This window comes from Antechinus flavipes, chromosome 2 (assembly GCF_016432865.1).
Source record: "Antechinus flavipes isolate AdamAnt ecotype Samford, QLD, Australia chromosome 2, AdamAnt_v2, whole genome shotgun sequence".
NCBI classification, from domain to species: Eukaryota; Metazoa; Chordata; class Mammalia; order Dasyuromorphia; family Dasyuridae; genus Antechinus; species Antechinus flavipes.
In genome coordinates, this window is record NC_067399.1 from 496,033,089 (window position 1) to 496,052,799 (window position 19,711).

Consider the following 19,711-nt stretch of genomic DNA (forward strand, 5'->3'; position numbering starts at 1 on the left):
TTGGGCAAGGCGTCTGGCCAAGCCTGAAAAGGCATTCGGCACGTGAGCTGCTCTAGACTGGCATTCTCAAACAGAACAGTGTAGTTCTTTCCGGCACCCTCAGAGTTTAAATGCTGGGATTCAGACTCACACAGAGGGTTCCTGGCACACCTGCTGAAACTTGTGGCGTCCCTTTGAGAAGCACTAGTCTAGTTGACCCCTATGGGGAGTATTTGATCTAATCAGTCTCAAAGTACAGCAGAAAAAAAACACTGGATTCTGGACTCATAAGACTTGGGTTCAAATCCCAGCTCTGCTACTTTTACTACTTGTGTGAAGCAAAGTCATTTCACCTCTCAAGGCTTACTTTCCCTCTTATAAAAGAAAGTTGAAAACTGGAGGACTTCAGAGATCCTTTTCAGCTCCAAAACTATGATACTACACTGCAGGAAAGTCTCAGCGTGGATGCAAATCTTAGCACAGTTTTGGGCTTACTATATTCAATAAATATTTGAGAAGTAGTTGAGGTGGATGAGGTACATGGTCAGTGGAACCCAGCAAAGCCTTTACTAGTCTTTGCTGTCCCCTCAAGCTGTCACCCTCTTACTCTCCTTTTCCTTTCTTAGCAGCATTTCTTGAAAAATATGTTGAAAATCTCTATTTGCTGCCTCTCCCTCCCTCAACCTTTGACTCTGTGGTTTCTATAATGTCATTATTCAACTGAAACTGTTCTCTATGAAAAGAACAATTTCTTAACCCCAAATATTTAATTGCTTTAACTACCTTTTCTCAATTCTTACCCTTCTGGACCTATGTGCCGCATTTGACATTCTTGACTACTCTCACCTTCCCCGTCCTGGTCCTTCTACCTCATCTGGCCAATCCTTCTTAGTCCCCTTTGCTGATTCATTCCCCTAACTATGGGTGTTCTCCAAGATTCTGTCCTTGGCCTTCTTTTTCTCTCCTACCTTTACACTTTCTCTTCATAACCTCATTAGCTCCCATGAAAGCTTTCTCATCTGACCCTTTCTTCTACTTACCTACCATCCTATTTCTGGCCCTTGTCACATGGATTATTGTAACACCTTCCTTACTGGTCTCCTTAGCTCAGGTCTCTCTCCATGTTGTTGCCTAAGTCACTTTCCTTAAACACAAATCTGACTACATACTTTCCTAACTCAAGTGACAGCAGTGGCTCCTTGTTGCTTTTAGGGTAAAATATAAATTCCTTTCCTTAGCTTTTAAAGCCCTTTACAAACTTGGTTTCAACCCTTTTAGACCCTATACTTTTCTACTATCCCCCCTCCCATCCTTCAAAACATAAATTTATGAGGTTTTTCTGGATTCCCCAGCTCTAACTATCCTATATCTATAATCCATTAATATATACTAAGGACCTGGTAAGGCACACTGGTAAATGCTAGGAATACAATTACAAAGAAAGAAAAGATCTCAACTCATAAACTTACAGTCTAACAAAAGAGACAAGTATATATATGTATATATAATATACATAACAAAAAGAATGTGAATACAAATATATACAAAGCTGCTAAATACAAATTAGTTTGGGGAGGGGACCAGCAGTTGGAAGGCTCAGGAAAGGCTTCATACACAGAGGATGCTTGAGCTGTACTGTAAAGGATGCTGCATGTGTGGAGATCTTGGGGGCGGACAGGGAGGGAAAAAATTAAGAAAAGATTAAATCCAGCATTGGAGAGGATAGGAAGGATGAGGTACCATGTGATGGCAGCCTGTCACATCATGCTGCCTTCAATGCCAAGTGGCTTTAGATTTCTGAACTCTTCCCTAAGACGGGACCTACCATAGCTAGGAATAGCATGTTAGGAAGTAGACAACTGAGACAGCATCTTAAACTTTTAGGAGGGTTCCTTAGCCACATAACGAGTCTCTGTAACCTGGTCCATGTCTCCACCACCTAAAAATGGCCACAATGTTGAACACTACTCTGGCTGATGACTGGAATGGGAGCTGCTGTGGGGACATCTGTCTGGCTCAATCAGTGCAGGCAGTCACACTATTCTTTAAAAGGAAAGGCTTATTTGTTAAAACAGGCAGCCAAAGAACACTTAGCAAAAAATAGGACAAATGATAACCACAGAAAGCGGTGAGCATCATCAGTGCTTATCAAGCTAATTCCTTTCTGAGGACTGTAGCACTCTGACCCTCAAAGGAATATGAACATCATCCCACTTTTATTATAATAGCTAGAGTGCATCAGCTATGGACTCACTTGATGGTGTCAAGTTATTTGCTTTATTACAGTAAAAGAATTCGGGCTCAGGTATGCCATCTTCGATAGGGGAGAATAACTGAACAACATGGATAAGAGAGAAAAAAATAACACAAGGATCTGGTTTACACCTGGGAGACCAAAAACCAGTGCCTGAAATCTGGGATCAGAGAGAATGTGGCTAAGTGGAATGGCATGAGGGCTGCTATGGAAGTCAGGTGTCATAGGGACTGGTACCAGCTGTACCACTTACTATACGCACTATGATGTCTCTTCGACAAGCTTCCAATCCCTCACTGGATCTCAGTTTTCTTATCTGTAAATGGTGAGGGTTGTACAAGACAACCCCTCTAGGGTTTTTCTTGTACCAATATTCTATAACATACTCCTAATCTTTTAGACTCACATTTCATGACATGGACAATAATAACAGGATTTTCACATGTATGGATCACTCTGTACACAGAAGCTCTAAACATACAGATTTAGCCTCTTGACTTGCCAGATCTCTGGTACTTTGGGCTTCTCAAAGATAAGAGGAGAGAAGAATTGGCTATTTCCATGAATTGATTATATTTAATTTAAGTGGTGCTGAGTGGAGATGATTAAATGAAGGGAATCTGAAGGTCTGATATAGAGTCAGAAATCATGGATTTGGTTTGAATTTCAGTTCAGTTCAGTTCAGTTCAGTGAAGGGACAATTTCTTTGGAACTCAGCTTTCTCACCTGTAAAATTCAGGGTCAGTATAAATAATATCTAAGGTCCCCCTTCCAGTTCTAAATCTATGATGAAGACAATGAGCATGCACTTGGTCCTTATGCTTCAAATCCCTAATCTGCAAAATGGAGATGTTCTAAGGAAAGCACCTTGTAAGTCTGAAAGTAGAACAGACACATGACCCAGTGGCAGGATCAGTATTATTATTAACTACTGGAGAAGAGGCCATGGCAATAATTGGTCTTAACTAATTCCCTTTCTCAACTTAGGAAATGTGCCCATGAAATGAGATCTGCAGATAGTTTCAATTGGCTCCCTAGAGACTGAGAAAGGTTCAGCTGCTGCTGCTGTAATTAGCAAAGAATTGGCTCAGGGGGAAAGGCTGTGATCTTATTGAAGGTGCCTCCGAGAGGAAGGCCTTTGGGGCCTAATGCCGTTAGACAGACATCCCAATGCTATTCCTAGCAAGGGGCTAAAGGTGACCAGTTATTATGGAGACTGGGTAGCTTGTGGTCTTTGGGGAGAAAGATATAAACTTTTGCCTATAATGAGTCAAGAGACTAGGACACAGCAGGACAGTGAGCACCCATAGGTGCTTTTTGGGCTGGAAACAATCAGCCAAGTTCCTTTCAACTTGTTGGCTATAATTGCTAATGGGCTTTGGGACTCTCTGTGCAAAGGGGCTATAGAATATGTTAGTGAGGTTCCATGGGAGAATGATTAGACTTAAGCTGATCTGGCCAAACAAATGAGAATTAGAAAATGTCTCTCACCAGTCCCTGAAGATTTAAGAACAGTGCACGTTTATATGACAATTTACAGTTTGGAAAGAACTCTCCTCACAAGACCCCAAACAAGGAAAATGGCTGGCCCACAGTTATTAAGTTGGTATTCAGTGGGGACAGGGCCTGAACTGAGATCTTTTGACTAAGCTCAGCATACCCCAATGCCCCCAAACAGCAGCAAACATTTACATCTTTCATAGATGCAGATCTCCTTTGATCTTCACATTATTTCTGTTGACAGAGGAATAATGCAAGTGTTATGATCATCTTCCTATGTGCAGAGAAGGGAAGTGTTCTTCTGTTTTTGTTAAATTCTGCTCACTCTTTAAAGTCCAACTTAAATGCCAAGACCTGGAGCTTCAAGAAGTGAGGGGCTGCAGGGGAGCATAACTCTTCAGTATCCTCCTCCACAATAGCCAGAGAATGCCGAGAGAAATGGGCAAAACAAAACCACTAACATAATGAACATGTAATGGACAAAGAGATACAGAGGTAGAAATGCTAGGAGAAAAATATATATCAAGTATCCTCAACACAAGTATTAAATATGAAACTAGAACTTTCCAAAACTCTGTAATAAGGATAATGGCCAATTAAAGGGACTCGAGTGAATGAAACTAAATGGCATCATCTTTGTGAAGTCTTCCTTAATAAATCTTCTATCATGGAAACTTTTACAGTATACTAGTTAACCTGTATTTGTCTCATCATATCTCAGCTTTGCTAATCTCTTGAGCTTCAGAAGATCAATGATTGTAATTTTATATAACAAATTTTAAGGTCCACTGTTCCTTTCATTATATTAAGGTACCATACCCATGATACTTTCCTCTCCCTCCACATTTTCCTCATGTTAATATGGAATCTTCAATTTTCAATCACCATCACTTCTTCCTTCAAAATTCACTTCACTCATTTTCATTTCTTATCCCAAGAATTCTGGAGTCAGAAATGGCCCCTTGCACCATCTTCCCTCTTCTCCCCTCCCTCCAGATGTCTGCCTTTCACCTCCTAACTTTACGCTAATTGTCATACTCTGTTCTGTGGACCACTCTTCCTTTATTATAGAATCTATGAGGGCTATCTCCAGTCATCCTGATCACTATCTGGCCCCTGGACCCAGAAGGCTCTGGAGGAGAAAGTGAGGCAGGTGACCTTATACAGCCTTATCCACAGTTAAATCCAAATCAGGATTAGCTCTGTGGTGGCCCAGGGACAAAGACTAGGAGGGTTAGAGGGGCAGGGGTGAGGTGTCAGAAGATCTGTCTTGTTCCAACTTCCTGTTGGTATTATAGATCCTGGCAATGAACTCTACTGAAAAATACTAATTTTCCTAACACTTCTTTGCATGTGCTGTCCTATCTGCTCATAATCATTAACTATATTCACTTGCATATAGTGCTTGGAAAAACCTTCAAGTGCTTCCCATGTTAACTGTGAACTAGGTTATATACTACTAATCTTCTTGATCCTCAATTTCTTCATCTGCAAGGAGTGGCCAAATAACTTGCCCATAGTCTAGTGCCATGCTCAAATCCCAGTCCAATGCTCCCGACTCAAAGTCCAGTGCCCATTCCCACTCACCACACCATTGCAAAGGACCAAGTCTGATTTCCCTAGTATGGTATTCAAAACTCTTCAGATCTGGGCTCAACCTACTAAACCAATGCCTCATGTCTTCCTTACATGTAAGTCTCTACTCCAGCTAAACTGGTTTCTCTGATTCCAAACATTCTTACATGTCATGCTTTTGTTTATACTCTTCAGTTAAAACTTGAAGGAGGAAGAAGAAGGCATTTCTAACTCAAATACCACTACTTTCAGGAAGTCTTCATGGACTTCCCCAGTCTGCAAGAATTTTCCTTTTTCTTTGATCTATGATCTTGCCTGTACAAAAAGCATATTGTCCTGGATGGTCTTTTATTAAAGTCTTGTTTTGTCCACTGAAGGTAATGTCAAAGATTATATTTTAATTTTGTGCTCCCAGGAGTTGGCAACAATGTTTGAAATCACCTAGTTTACTATCTATATCCTCTATATCATACCTTACAGGGTAAATTTCCAACTCCTGCTTGAATATTCATCCCTCTATCATAACAAACTCATTATCCACAGAAAAAATTCAATTGTTAAATAAATCAGAAACATTTCCCCCATGCTGACAAAATAATAATAATAGTGATAACATTTATGTAGTGTTATTATTATTCAAAGTTTATTATTTTCTCTCATTTGTTCTTTCCAATAATTCTGAAGGGTGCCATTATTATCCTTAATTTAAAGATGAGGGAAGTGACTTGACCAGATTAACACAAGATACTAAGTATCTGAGGTAGGATTTGATTTCAGGTTTTCCTGACTTCCAAGTCAGGCATCTCTCTGCCACAACTGGCAACTAGGAATTTGTTTTCACGGTGAAGTCACATCCACAGTTTTTAGTTTAAACATAGGAAATATTCTGTTAGTATTTCCTGAGACTTAAAAGTGATTTGTCCAAGTTTACAGAAGTACCAAGTCACAGTATTGAGATCCTCAAATAATCTCTAGAAAATATGGTGGTTGCCAGTAAAGTAGTTCCTTCAACTAACTTATATTTATATTGTACTTCTTATACTACTACAGTGATCTTTAACGGTACACTGCAGAACATTAAGTGTTATTATGCCCTTTTTACAGATGAGGAAACTTAAGACTCCAGAAGCAAAAGGAAATGCTCCAAATCCTAAGTGGCAGAGGTAGAGGTTTGAAGCACAGGTCTTCCAAATTCAAATGCAGTGTACTCTTTCTACAACACCATGCTGCTTCACCCATATGTATTCCAAATTCTAAATGGGCAGAAAACTTTCTTTTTAAGATTGGGGAAGAATTCATGACTATATAAGGAATGAAGATGATCACATTAGGCATAATGAACAATTCTGAATTTTGTAAACACAAAACCAATGTAGTTAAAATTAGAAGGGAAGTATAGGTAACTTGGGGGAGGGGGGAAGATCTCTGCACTAAAGTTTCTCTGAAAAAGGCTCATTTCCAAGATATATGAGGAATTAATTTAAAAAAATTTAAGAATAATTAGAGAAATGCAAATTAAAGATTGGCAAAGTTGATAAAAAACGGAAAACAACAAATGTTGGAGGGATTGTGGGAAAACAGGTTCATTCAAGGACTGGTGCTGAAGCTATAAACTGGTTTAGCCAATCTGAAAAGCATTTTAGAACCATGCCTCCCCTTTCCCCCATTCTCTTTTCCCTATTACTACTAAATCCTCTAATCCAATGATACTACTACTAAATTTAAAATCCAAAGTAGTGAAAAGAAGAGGAAAAGAATCCTATATGTACAAAAATTATTCATAGTATCTTTTTTTATGGTGGCAAAAAGAAAAAAGAAAAGAAAAGAAAAAAAAAGAGGTAATCATTACTGGCATATGATTGTAACAAAATATTATTGCACAGCAATAGAAATGATTAAGGAGGAGCAGCTATGTGGTGCAGTGGATAGAGCACTGGCCCTGAAGTCAGGAGGACCTGAGTTCAAAACCGGCCTCAGACACTTAACACCTCCTAGCTGTGTGACCCTGGGCAAGTCACCTAACCCCAAATGCCTCAGAGGAAAAAAAAAGATTAAGGATATGGTTTTGAAAAACCAGCTGGGAAGACATAAGAACTGGTGTAGATGTATATAACCTATAGCAGATTACTTACTGTCAGGTGGGGGTAAGAGAGGAGAGAGAGAGGAAAATTGGGTCTCAATCTTACAGAGGTGACTGGAATACTATTTTTACATATATATGGAGAAATACTATAAACCTCCCTTCAAAAAAAAAAAATAAGCCAAACAAAACAAAAACAAAAAAAGCTGATGTGGACTGAGATGAGCAGAACCAGAACAGTTTACATAACACTGTAAAGACAAAAATTTGAAAGATTTAAGAATCTTATTTTATATCTTATCAATATTAATAACTAATCCTGATTCCAAAGGACTCATGCTAATCTCCTGATGATTTAAGAATGACAGAGGGAAGAGACTCAAGGTATATATCATATATTGGATACTGGATATAACTGATTTGGCCATGGCAAGAATTTGTTTTGAGTTGTTTTGCTTGCCTTATACAGATGTTACAAGGTTCTGTTTTCCTTTTTCAAACAGAAGTTGGGGGATGGACAAGAGAACAGATTTTTGAAAAAAAAATAGTTAAGAAAGAAAACTCTGAACTAGGAGATAGGAGCTGGGTTCTACTATTGCCTTGACTTTTTTCTTTTTTTTTGCTGAGACAACTGAGGTTAAGTAACTTGCCCAGGGTCACACAGCTAGGAAGTGTTAAGTGTCTGAGGCCAGATCTGAATTCAGATCTTCCTGATTTCAGGGCTGGTGTTCTATCCACTATCTAGCTACCCTTTGCCTTGGCTTTTAATAAGTTGAGTGACTCTCAGAATTCCTATCTAATTTTCCCACTTTGGAAAACTAAACAAGAATTGACTAGACAGACTATCTCTAATGATGATTGACATTCTATATATTTTATGTTCTTGGGATCTGATCAGATTTGGTATTCTTAAACTATGGCCATTAACAGCATAAAGGCAATTAGAGGATTTCCTAGTATCCCTCTTATAGGCCTACCAATTTCTGTCTTATTTTTCTGGCTGGCATGAATTAAAAATAGCATCCTATGATGTGCAATGAAAGTAGCTCTTAAGGAGATTTTTTTTTTTTTTAAAACAGCAGGCAATCATGGTTCCAACTTATTACATAAGGGTATAAAAGATGAATGGTAGAAGTATCATTCTGACAGAACCAAAGCCTGTTCCCCAAGCCCTGTCCATGTGACAGGACACCACACTGTTCATTTTTAGCTCACTCCCACCCTTACAAGGATGACGTGCTCTTGAAAGACAAAATTATAACAGAGTGCACATGCACATGCAAATGCCAACATGATCATCTATCACTTAAAGGCAAACTGTTTACAAATAGGGACAGCAAACATTAAAGTACAAATCCTAGCCAAAAAGCACAGGATATAAAAGCCAGACTTGAGTCTATCTAAAGGGGTAAGAAGGGATGGATGGCTATAAGAGAGTATGTAAACATACAAAGCTGGCCCAAACTTAATATTGGAGAATAGATTAATGTGGGAATTTATGAGTTGAGGATTGACTTTCCTTCCAGAAGATGTGATGACAGAAAGAAAAATAAATTAATTGAGAGTCAGGAAACCTGGATTCAAACCTTATTACTTATTAAGCTTAGAATGTCACTTCCCTTCTCTGGGTTAGATTCCTCATCTGGAAAATGAGATTAGTCATATTTATATCTCTATCACAAAGATGTTAGGATCAAATGCATGTAAATGCTTTATAAACTGAAAGTTCTATGTAAATGAGCTATTTTTATCATCTTGGAAAGCAGTAAACTATATGATTTTTTGATATTCTTTCTAGTCCTAATATCTGATGCTTTGAAATCCCTTTCCAGCTCTTAATAGGCTATAATTTTAGGATTCTAAAATCTGGAAAACCATTGCCCTCCATAATGAAAGGTTATTTAAGAAGACATGGGAGTGACTGCTAAAGAAGAAAACGCTGTACAACACTTGGTAAAGTTGGTACTGGTGCTGGTGCTGGCTCTGCTACCAGGCGTCTTCACCACAAGTTTCCCAACTCCCTTAAAATAAGAACAGTTGATTCCTCAGCAACAGAAGGGAATCAAGAGTTCACAGCTGAAGACCTTTGTGTTATTCTGGTTTCTTTTACCAGACAATCTTAAAGTATGATTACTGCCCAGAAAATAGTCTCCCCAGAGTTAGAGGTATCTGGAGAAAAAAGTCAAATTGTTTTTCTCCTCTTTCCTCATTCTCTTTAGGTGCACTTGAGGTAAAAGAGGAAGCCTCAGAGCCTCTAAGGGCCACATGCTGCCTCAGCAGAGGCAAACACACCTGTTTTGCAGATTTTGATGATGGCTAAATGTACCAAGGGAGAAAATAATGAGAAAGGGCCACTATTAAGCATGAGTTGCCCAATCTGGACGGGGAGTCAGAAGTCCTGGGCTTTAGCTTCATTATGGGCTTGGGAAAATATCAGAAGGGAGGTGGATTGTGACCTGACTTTGAAGAATAAATGTTAAGTGGAGGTTAGGTGGGAAGAAAGCAAAAAGCAAAGGTGCTTTCAGGGGATGGTAAACAGACCAGCTTGGCTTGGGAAGAGGTTTTATGTTACAAAGCAGGGGGCCATAGACTTTAACTAAGACTGAATCACAGGGTTTGGACAAGGTTGGAAAGCTGTGACCTGTGCTAGTCAAAAGTTTGATGCAGTTCAAAGAGCTATAAACTATAAATCGGGGGAGCCGGTTTCTGCCACTGACACTGGATAATCTCAGCTAACCCACTTCCCCTTCTCTAGGAATTAGTGTCTCCACTAACAAGGGAAGGGTGCTAGTCCCAAGAGATCCTGTTAAAGTGGGATAGAAAAGTGCTTGCAAAGCTTTAGATAAAACTCCCTAGCTCCAGTTTTTCTAGCTTTGACTAAAGTTATTCAAACCCAACAGCATGACCGTTAAGGTTAATGTCAGGTCACAATTATAGGATTCTGGCTGAATAATCATAAAAGGACCCTTTCACATTATCTAGTCCAATCTTCAAACTCATTTCACAGTTAAGGAAACTGTAGCTCACAAATCTGCCTACGATTTGTGGAGGAGTGGAATATTTTTGAATTGTACTAGTAGCCACATGTAAATTTTAGTTTATTTTACTTTTATAAATTAGTTTTATTTCTTAATTTTAGTCTAGAGAGTAGGTCTAGTCCCTAAAAGGGAGGGGGAGGGGGAGAAGCTAGCTAGTTGCTAGTTTGGGTGTGGCTTATTCACAGTCTTCTACATTCAGGATAGATGTTTGACCCACATTAACCTTGGCTCATTAGAACCAGTCATCCCAACTGGTTACTAACAACAAAGAATTCTTCACTTGTGACCATTGGTTCTTTTTCTGCCTGGTGCAAGTTGGATTTTTCTGGTAAGATGTTGATAAAATCTGCCAAAATCTGAAAGCACTACACACCCATTTGCAGTCTTGGACTTGCCTCCTAGGACATGTCTTGGACATGTTAAGAACATCTTGATGCAAATGCAGGAACAATTGGAGGCCAGTTTGATTTACCATTTTCCATATGAGTGAAAAAAAAAAAATACAAAGTGAAGCAAAATCAACTATCCATGTGACTTCCTATTTAAGTAGAAAAATGGATGTTCAAGATGCCTGCAACAACTCTCATGAAGTCTCTGTCCTTACCTCAAAAAAATATATAATGACGCTGAAAGATTTGGCAAGAACTTCCCAGTTTTGAAGTTCTGGCTTATACACAGGACAATGGAAAGGTGCCTGGCAGATACAGACTATAACACATTACCAACCAAAAAAATGAGCAAAAGTGGAGTAAAGGTTATCACTGGAAAGATGTAAGATTGTAAAAGAAGGTGGGCAGAGTGGTAGCTCCATAGTTATCCATGAAATGTTAAGAGATTAAGAAGAACTGGATTTCTAAGGTCTTTTTCAGCTCTAGAGTTATAGATAATCCTATGGTCTAAATGTGGGTTCCTACGACACTGGATGGTTACCCTGTGGAAGACTCAGGGCAGGACATGGCCAATATTGTTATGGAATGAGAAGGCATGGATGACTTGTAATCTGGACTCACTGAAAGGATGAGATTAGAGATCCATGGTATTTCCTTGAGTAGCACGTAGTAGACATTTCATACAGTTATTAAATGAATTCCAACCAATTTATATTGTACAATATCATAAAAGAGATCTTAAAAAGAAACTTCTGTATCTTTCTCTGTGGATTGTAGCATTTGGGTGGCCTCTTCTCGGCTCCTGTCAGTCTCTGGATAACACTTTCTCTTCCAAAGAGGCAAAATAGAAAATCTGACCTTTGTATAATCCTAGTTGAGTTATGGCTTTCCCCTGGCACCTCTAACTGAAATGGAAATTCCTTTAAAGTCGGGAAATTCATCACAGTAGTTTATAGTATTGATTTATTTTAAACGTCGTTGGCAGTTTTAAGACTTGTCTTGACTGAATGCTAGAAATGATGAAAGGCCTGCTGCCTTTGATTATGTAATGCTACCAAATAAACCACCAGGGGGCTGAAAGAGAACCTGTAAGCAAAGAAAGATGCTTGAAATACAGACTCCCTCAAATTCTTTATCACTGGAAAATGAAAGCATTACCATTAGGATCTTTCACTGACCAAGAGCCCTGTACTCAACATGCATACAGTAGGTGAGAGAGTTGGGTATAGTGGAGAAAGAACATTTGATAGGGAATCTAGAAATACCCATGCTTTAGTCTTTTGTTCTGTTAATCTGGGAGAAAACCCTCTCCACATTTCCCTTTAAACCTCTGGAGAACAAAAGGGTTATTCTAGAAAGTCCCTTTCCAGTACTGAATTCCTAGGATGCCCTGATCTCCTGGTACCCATGATTCAATGTAGCAAACCAACAAACATTTTCAAGAACAGTCTCCAAACCCCATCATAGCTACCTAAGTTAAGGGCTGGTCTCACATATACATGCCACCTACATATATGATTTAATTTAAAAGGGACTCTGGTACTTTAGGGCCAACTGCCCCAAAATATAAACTACCTTTACAATTTTATACTTTAAATCTTTACACAAATGGAACAACAGCAACAACAAAAAATAAGGTAGGCACAGAATGAGAAGGATAAAGGAAAGCTGATTGGGGAGGCAGGAGGGCCCCCAAAGACTGTCACCTATTTCCTCCTACCCTCTTGGTTCACAGGAAAAAATAATACCTAGGTTAAAGGGAGCAAAGGATACAAATTGTAGAAGACTAAATATTGAAACTGGACAGAACCTTATTATGTTCATCTAATCCTAAGGACAAGTCTTAAGAGAAAGAAAAGACCTTGGAGACAATCTAAGCCCTTAATTTTACAGAGACCTAGAGAAGAAAAGTGATGTACTCCAGATCCCACAATTAGGAGGCTAGACAGAACTCTAACCTTGGTGTTCAGACTGGGTCTGAGTTCTTCCCACTGTAATACACAGTGTGCACAGGAGAAAATATGAAGAGGCAGCAGGAGTTTTAAGTAAATAGCTGCAGGGCAAGACTGTCCCCTCCTGCTTTTGATTGTCCTGCATTTACTCTTCCATGGAGCAGCAGTGTGGATTTTCCCCAGAGGGCACCGTTCTTGTTACATAACTCAGCAGCATCACATTAGCACAGCACGAGTGATCACAGATGGCAACGGTAGAGGCCAAACACAGGCCACTCGGGAGCTCCCTGATGCCAGGCAGGGCCTTTGAAAATAACATTCTTACCCTAGAAAAGAAAAGGGCTCCCCGATTCTGTCATGTATGATGGCACCTAATGCTTTAAGAAAGAATTTATTGCTGTCTCATTTTCCAGGAGAAAAAAAGGTCCATATTCATTGAGATATAGGACCTTGGATATAATATAACCTCACGGATCAGTTTCTACATCTGTTAAGACAAAGAATGGCAGTATTTTTTCTATTCTGCCTCACAGGGAAAACTATGAAGAAAGTTCTCTGTAACCCATAGTAATGTAAATGTATTATTAGTTTTTTATCTTCTTTTTTCGCTTCCCCTAAAGAAGCAAAAGTGTACTCTGTTGTTACAGTAACTCATTGATGCAAAGAATCTGAGTTTGTCTTGGATCAGTCTTCTATCATGGGGTATACATATCTCCCTCCTTTTGACTATTTCATGGTTCATTAGCACTTTAATAAGAGCTTTATTAGTACTATTGATATCACCTTCATTTCCAAATATACTTCTCTCTTTTATCTACCCAGCAAAGCATCTCATATAGAATTTTAAAAAAGGAATATAAAAACAGTTCAGCAAACCTAATTAATATAGTAACTGAGTCTGACAGTATATGCAATAATCCTCACAACTATAACCCCCCAATCTGTAAGGAAGGGAAGGAGGTGCATTAACTTGCCCTTTCAACAGAACAAAAACAATCAGATTCAAGAACTGTATAATCTAGTGCAAATTGTCATCTTGTAGAATTAGCTCCTTTATTTTATCCAAGTAGCCGGCAGAATCTTTGAAAACTTCCAAAACTTCCAACAATGGAGTTCACTACCTAGTTTAAAGCAGCCTATGTTACTGTATCACAGGGCTTCAGCTAGGAAGTCTTTAAAGGTTACTTAATACAATCCCTCATCCTTTCAGTTGAGATCTAGTGACATTCAATGATTTGCTCAAAAACCAACTAGCAGAACCAAGATTTGGAAAAAGGCCCTTAAGACTCCAAATCTAGCAATCTGTCCAATCTACCATGCTGCTGCCTCCACTCTTGGCAGAGATGGAAGACTATGAATATGGAATTTTGCATATACTATCCAGACACAAATAGCGAGTCAATGGATTTTGACAAAGGGACTTTTCCCTCTTTTATTCTTTGTTAGAAGAAATGGCTTAATGGGAAGGGATATATTTAGAAATAAAGATATGAAAACAAAAGATTTTTAAAAACATTTTAAAAATAATAAATTCAAGTCCATTGACCAGCAAGAACTACAGGTTCCACTTAGTGGTAACTACTGTAAACATATTTTTGTTGTTCAGTCCTATCTGACTTTTATGACCCAATCTGAGGTTTTCTTGGTAAAAGATACTGGAGTGGTTCACTATTTTCTTCTCCAGGTCATTTTACAGACAAGGAAATGAAGCAAAAAGGGTTAAGTGACTTGTCCAGGATCATACAGCTATTAAGTGTCTGAGGCCAGATTTGAATTCATGAAGATGAGTCTTCCTGTTTCCATGCACAGTGCTCTGTCTACTGCACTACCTAGCTGCCTCGTAAATCTGTATTACACAGATAGCAGACACAAAACCATTTCAATTTGCTCATGTCAGATATGTTACTAATAGGTTTGAAATATACAGGTATATTGAAGGTGGATCAATGTACCTCTCCCTCTCTTCACAATGCATACATTTCATTACCTGTTCCTATTTGCAATTTAATTAAATGCCTACTACACACAGACTGTGGGTGTGGCACTCTTTGGGAATATAAAAGTAAAATCATATGAATGCCTATTCCTTTGGGAAATTTGTAATCTAAGAGGCAAACAGATGAGACAATATAAAACAGAATGTGATTAAGTGCAAAGGAGAAGTCCAGGAAAAGTGTTAAGAGAAATATGAGGCAGTAGAGATGACTGGAACTAAAGGTGAGAGGTTTAGACTGCCAGAATAAGAACTAGGAGACCATTTCAGGGATATGGGAATAGTAACTTGCCCAGGTAAACAAGCTGGACAGCTGAATCAGTGAATTTAAAGCCCAATATTTAGGAGGTCATGGTAGAGACTCTCCCTTTCTCTAGATTCATAGATACACTGCTTACCTGACCTGCACTCCCACGAATGCCTGTTGTTGATCCTACATATCAGGACTACAGGAAAGACAAGAACAAAGCACAAGACCGGCTAAATGTGGTTTAGTAGCATCGATTTCATAAAAGGTCTGCATAAACAGGAAACAATGTATCTCTAGTATATGATGATCCAGTCTTCAAATTGGTGGATTTGGGCCAGCCTTCCCTGTGGGAAATGAAGGGACTTTCATTCTTTTCTAATAGCTATTCAATATCCTATACAATTGCTCCCTAGAGGTCACATGACTGATGGCAAAATACTCCATACCATTTCAAAATGCTGTTAAAAGAAAGAAAATATGGAGACTTACATAATTAGGAAGTGGTGGAATAGATTTTTTTTTTAAACTTATTCAATCCTTAAGCCTAAAAATAAATTATGTAGCATTAAAATTAAAATTCTGTATATTCTTTATACTTCTGGTTAATGAACTTATTGACTGTTAAAGATCATAAATCACAGAATCTTAGCAGCAGAAGAGATTTGCAGACACAGGGTGAGAGACAGAAATCACCTGAGAACCCAATGTAGGAGTTGGAAGTAACTTTGCAGATCATCTATTCCACTTTCTTTTACTGATAAGGAAATTGAGATCCAGAAGAAAGTGATTTATCTGGACAGTTAAGGCATTGGGGAAATAAGTGCTGAATTTGAAACCAGAAGATCAGAGTTGTAGGCCCAAAGTTATCATTATCTTGCAGTGACCTCCAGCAGATATCTGATTCTCTCTTAGCCTCCAGTTCATCATATTTAAAAATGGAAATACCTAACCTGATCAGACTATTGTGAGGATCCCAGAATGACAAGAGTTTTTTAATCTGGATAAGACTAACACCCTGTATTTTACATATAAGAAAAGTAAGGCCAAGAGACAAAAAAGTCTAAAAAGATGGAAGGCAGAAAGTGGGATATGGTACCAGGGAAAGAACAATGGGCTTAGGGGAGAAGGGCTGGGGCAAAACCTTTAAATTCATGACTTTGGAGGAGCCACATCCCCTTTAACAACATGCCTCTAAACCTTGTCTTCATCTGTGAAATGGGCACAATTTTTACACAACTGGAGAAGAACATCTAGTAACCCTTAAAGCACTTGAGAAACTTGTGTTTTAGTGCCACTATTACTTATAATAATGATTATTTGCAGCCTTCAGAGTTGTGAAGCTCAAATGTGGCCTATGTAAAGTGCTCTGTAAAAGCAAAAGTAAAGTGCACCTAATTGTAAACAGCTGTGGCTAGTGTGGAACAAGTCAGTAGCAGCCCCTCGCTGCCACTTTAGGCCCTTCCCCACGTTGCCTGCCCTCTTTTGTAGCGGCCTCACCAGTTTAAGTGGCAGCTATTCAAGCCTAAGCTCATTTCCCTTCTGCTCTGGCTGCACATGCAGAGCCCTTTTCTTCTTGTCTTGAGCCTGCCAAGGCCTGGCCCGGCCCCTCCGAAGCCCGACCAGCTCAGCCCCTCTGACCACGCACTGGAAGGGCTCTGCTGTCTCCCCAGCCCTTCCAGCAGCCCTGGGCTGCTCACAGGCCGGGACTGAGCTCTGGGGAGCCCTAACTACGCTGTTGTGTTTGTGGAGCTCTGCCCAGCTGGGAGCACACGGCCGCCCCCTCCCACAGCACACGCTCTGACACCTAGAGCTTTGGGCTGGCTGGCTTCACATTTGGACTTTCGGAGATAGCAGGGCAACTGCAGAAGCTGAGGCAAACAAATAAGAGAACAAGGACGCTGCCGCCCGGTATTGAGTAATGTGCAAAAATAGTTGTTTTGGAACAGAGTGGTTGGAGTTTTGTTCTTAAAGATAAAATGATTCAGTAATAACTCAGAAGCAAGACCTGCTCCTTTAAATGGAATGGGGAAGCGCAGCAGAAGCCAGGGGTTTCTACTTCAGTTAAACAAGCTATATACCAACAATGGGTTGAGCTTTTGTTTCCAAAAAACAAACAAAATCCACCCCCCCACCCCCCTATGCTTTCTACTTCTCTTACTAATAACCAAACTCATGTATCCCTGACAAGCTGAAATCTTAAATTCATCCCCAGCTGGCTGCACTGCTGACCCCTTTTATCATGTTCTCTACCAAGTCTTCCTCATTTCCACTATGGGGTCCTCCGAGCTCCACTTTCTCCCACTTTAACCCTTCCTACACATGCCACCAAACTCATCTTCCTTATGCACATAGTTGGCCATACCGTTACTGTTTAAATACCTTTAAGGGTTCCCTAGTGCCTATGGATTGGGATTTAGACTCCTTTGCCACACACTGACTGACCTGCCAACCTTCCCCTGCCTCTCATTTATCATAAGACTTAGCCAAACTCTACCTTGCCACCACCGGGCCCTCACTTTCTCAATTCTCTGCCACCTCCTCTGCCTGGAATACTCCCCTTACTATCCCAACTCTTGTATTGCCTGAGCCATCTTGTAAGGCCAAGATACAAGATCATTTCATTTCCTCTATGAAATCTGATTCCCTTTGGGGACCCTTGACAAATATGGAGTGGAGACCAACGGGTTGGGCAGGACAACCTCCAAGGGCAAAATCATCTATTGACTTCCTTACACACGTTCTCTTTTCTTTGTCCAGAATTCTGTAGGGCAGTGGAATGAGGGCCGAACTTGGGAGGCTCAGGACCCCAATCTGAATCCTGGCTGCCATCTGTACCACCGTGGGAAGGGCACCTAACCTCTCTGGGCCTCAATGTCCTCATCTAGAAAGGTCAGACATTAGTTTCCTCAATCTGTAAAACAGGGATAACACATAATAACATGAATAAAGCACTGCGCTATTATGAAGCTCCATGGGACAAAAGATCATAGGATTTACAGCTGGAGAGCATCTCAGCAATCATCTGGCTCAAAGCCTTCACTTTCTAGATGAGGAATCTCAGACTCAATGAAGAACAAAATCATGTCTAAGATCACAGAGTTATTAAATAGCAGCAGCAACATCTGAACCCAGGCCCTCTCCTTCTAAATCTAGTGCTCTTTTCTTTGTATTATGGGAACTTGGTTTTAGGCCCATATTTTAGGTTAGATACTTCAATGACAGCCATTGGGATATAGAGATCTTGCTTTAATGGATAGTTCAAATGGGTCCCAGAGAATGGAAGCAACAAGACAGAAACTGAAAGAGTCCTGATCAATAAGGGAGTCCACTTGGCGTTTTTGTTTCTAGCACTGGATCCCTAAACCCTACCCAAGAAAGATAGTTGGATAAGTTGGGGAGAAGCTGCTGGAGAAGCAGTTTGTCAGTGATTCTGTATGTAAAATAACTGCACTGAGAAAATAACAAAGAGACTGTTGTGCTCTGGTATCCTAGCTGATAAATGGCTCCTAGCAGAGTGCTGTGGCAGGGAAAAGAGGACAGAGAAAGGAAAGAGAACCAGAGTCTTTAAGTTCTTCATTGCTAGTGACTACCCTGTCCCAGAAGCGAGCCTGCTTCATTTGAGGAGTGAACATGTTACCTAGCCATCCCCTTAAGGCAAGAGGGTGTGGCTGCACATTACCACTAAGCTTCTCCATTGATTAAAAATAATAGTTTTTTTCAGATGAGACACCTCATGAATCTTTGTTTTTTGTAACAAAATAAGAGCTAAATATGGGAGAGAAAAGCAGTTCTCCGTCAGTAACTTGACTAGAAGCAGCTCTGACCAGTTCATCACAATTTATTATCCTCCATTAGGGTTTCTTTGGCCTAAACTACACTCTGCCTTCTTGTGGGCTCTGTTGTATCTTTTGAATCAAAGAAAGAGCTGCCCAGCTCCTTCTTGACTCCAATAGGAAATGGAGTTTCTTTCTCCTCCAAAATCCAGAGATGGCTTTGGGATATGCCCAGCTTACAAGTATGTAGGACCTCAACCTTTCAACCTATTTTAAAATCCATGTCATAATTTCAGCCAATCAAAGATGCCATGGGCCTGGGTGTTACACCCATACTGGAAACTTAAGAGAGTACTTTATTGTCCAGTCCTAAGTAGACATAATTTATACTTACAAAAATTATTAATAGCTAGGCCTTAGTAGTAAAAACACTGTTTTAGAGCTGGAGGATTGGGGTTCAAATCCTCACTCTGCTGCTTGCTATCTCTGCCACATCTTGAGTAAGTAACTTCCTCTCTTGGGACACTAATTCAGTCATCTGTAAAGTTAAGGGATTATGCATATGACATCTAAGGTCCTTTGAGATTAAGTCTATGACTCTATAAAAGATGACAAGCAATAGCTTTGTTTATGAAGCTTTCCTTCTTTCAGTGTACACAATACTTTTTATACATGTTATCTCATCTGATTTTTCCAAAAGCTCGGGAGATAGTAAGTGACCATTCCCCTTTTGAAGATGAGAAAATGGGGATACAGAGATTAAGTGATTTGCCCCAAGTAATTAGTATCAGAACTAGATTCAAATTAGATTTCTGAATGAAAATCCATGGCTCCTTCCATTATATTTTGAATAAATATAAGCTACAAAGTTTCTAATGTAACCCCAAAGTGTCTTAGGATATCCCCTGTAGGGAGAAAATAACCCAGC

The 19,711-nt window shown here is 39.6% G+C and overlaps 1 protein-coding gene across 1 annotated transcript in view; it reads right to left on the reverse strand.

Annotated features, from left to right (window-relative positions):
* STK35 (serine/threonine kinase 35) overlaps positions 1–19,711 on the reverse strand; it is a 52,204-nt gene that overhangs the window by 10,651 nt on the left and 21,842 nt on the right. The gene's annotated exons all lie outside the window — the stretch shown is intronic.